Consider the following 2,614-nt stretch of genomic DNA (forward strand, 5'->3'; position numbering starts at 1 on the left):
TAGTCCATACAGTTTATAATTACTATTAAGCTTTTGAGTGATTATCTTATAAGTGGCTGTGGGACTGCAGGTGGGAGAGATTCGTCTAGACTGCTGGGCAAGGCAGGAATGAAGAAATTTCTATCTACAACTATGTTATCATGGCCACTGCCAACAGGGTTTCTCACCAACCCCTGATCGCTGTAACAAGCATCTTCCAACCTTGTATCACTGGTAGGTCATCGGCCCTATGTCTCCCTTCTTTCTTAGCAGAGTTCCTCTTTGGGGAGAGTGGTTGGTTTTTTGTTTTTTTTTTAACACTTATCATGGTTCAGGTCTTCCAGCACCTGGTTTTGCCCAAAACATGACTGCCTCTATTTGAGAGACATAATGGTTGCATGTTCTGGTTTTATGAAACTGAAGTATACATTTAAAATGCCAAATTTTATGTTAGACATATCTGCCACCATAGTAACTATCTGTATCTTTTATTCCTTGGTGGCACAAAGGCTCTCTTCCCAGAGGACCTAGCTTCGTCTTTCCAATAGTGCCATTCTCTTATCTTTATATGCCAAAGGCACAGGCTTTCTCCACTAATTAAAAATATGCAAAATCAAATTGACCATTATGCTCTTTCCTTTCTCCTTCAAGAGGTAAAACAGAATGACCTTCACCTTGAATCTCTGTGGGATTATGATGCACTCGGAACCCTTCAAATGCAGCAGCTATTAGGCTTGGCAAATTGTGAAGTTCAGTGACACAGGCAACCAGTCTTCATTCTTACTTTCTTAAATGCTTACCTTTGATCCCTAAATAGCAAGTTGAGAAGTCCATATCTGAGGCCAACATGCGGCGAGGAAGCCCACAGTAACCTACAAAGAAAGAGCAATGGAGAAGTGCTAAGACCCTATCAAAACAGCCACGTGCAGTTTTTGGCTGCTCCCACTGTCTGGTTGAAACTGTATAAGATCGTGAGCCAGAACTGCACAGTCACACCCTTTCTAAATCCAACACACACACACACACACACACACACACACACGGCAGCGGGGGGGGGGACCAGGAGAGAGAGCAAACATAAAGTTTGATTCTTACATGTTTATGAGACAATAGATTCAGGAGCTCCAGCGGTGCAAATCCAATAGTGCGTAGTGCTTATATGAAACAGCAGATTCTTCAAACTGTATACAGCATCACAAACTGGAGCCTGGTAGTAAATACCAGAACCAGAGGACACTGGTTTGCAGGTGAGGGGGAAAGTGGAAGAACTTGTAGAGACCAGTAAGGAAGGAAAGCATCAAAAGGCTCGGAGAAAAGTTCAGCAGAATGTTAAGGTACCTCAAGGCGCTGCAGGGAAACTTGGAGGAGAGATGGGAAACCATTCCTAGAGGGTTAAGAAAAAGAGACCCCTCTATGTGATATCAGAGAGGTCAAGTCTGAAGGTGAGCCGAGGACACGTGGAAACAAATGTAACTAATGAACGTGCTCTACCTAAGGAGATCTCCAGGAAGTGTTGAGTGGACCACTTGGCTTCTTCCAGCTGCCCACCCTAAAATGAGGGAAAAGAGAAAAACTAAGATGAAGTGAGAACAGTGCTGGCTAGTTTTATGTCAATTTGACACAATCTGGAGTCATCGCAGAGACGGGAACCACAAATTGAGAAACTGTCTCCATAAGATCCAGCTAGAGGCAAGCTATAGGGCACTTTCTTAACTAGTGATTGAAGTGTGAGAACCCAGTGCATTGTGGGAGGTGACACCCCTGGTTCTTTCTCCTAGCTTTTATAAGAAAGCAGGCTGAGCAAGCCATGGAGATCAAGCCAGTAAGCAGCACTCCTCCATGGCCTCAGCATCAGCTCCTGCCTAAGGTCCCTGCTGGATTTGAGTTCTTACCGTGGCTTTCCTCAGTGGATTATCACTTAGGATACATAAACCAAACACTTTTCTCCCCAAATTGTTTTTGTTTGTGGTGTTTTATCACAGCAACAGTAATTCTAACTAACAGCAACAAAAAGTCAAGTTTTGAACGGAATTTAAATAACTTGTCAAAACACAAACGATTTCATACGAAAGTCTTTCAGGTAGAGAGAGTTCCAAAGAATGAAAATGCTCAGGCCAATGAGCAAACCCCAAATGTGACTATGGGATTATCAGAAAGAACATCAAGGAAATTTTCACACTAAAATGGCAGGGTGAAAGACAGAGAAGGCTGTGGGAATATGGGAAAGGAGACAAGCCTTCCCCCTAGACATAGGCTGAAGCATCTTGCCAACTGAGAAGCAAGAATTCTCCTCAATTAACATTTGCTATGGTTTGCTACATAGAGAATATTACATTAGGGTAAATACATGCATATAAATATTTTCCATTAAAACAGCATTGATCCTGGCTTAAGCCCTGAATGTATATATCCTCGGATAGGGATTCTTTCTGTGAATCTCAAAGGAGCAGGTGAACTTTTGTTTACAGTAAAGATTGTCGTGTTCCTGAATCCCTGAGCTGTAAGTTTAGCTTATTAATTGTAATCCTATCGGGAGCCTTAAGGGAACTACCCTGTCATCTCATTTTGATTTCTTATCCTTTTGAAGATCACAACTCACAAGTAACTCAAATGGAACAAAGACAATGAATGGGGA

Source organism: Peromyscus eremicus, chromosome 8b (assembly GCF_949786415.1).
Source record: "Peromyscus eremicus chromosome 8b, PerEre_H2_v1, whole genome shotgun sequence".
NCBI lineage: Eukaryota > Metazoa > Chordata > Mammalia > Rodentia > Cricetidae > Peromyscus > Peromyscus eremicus.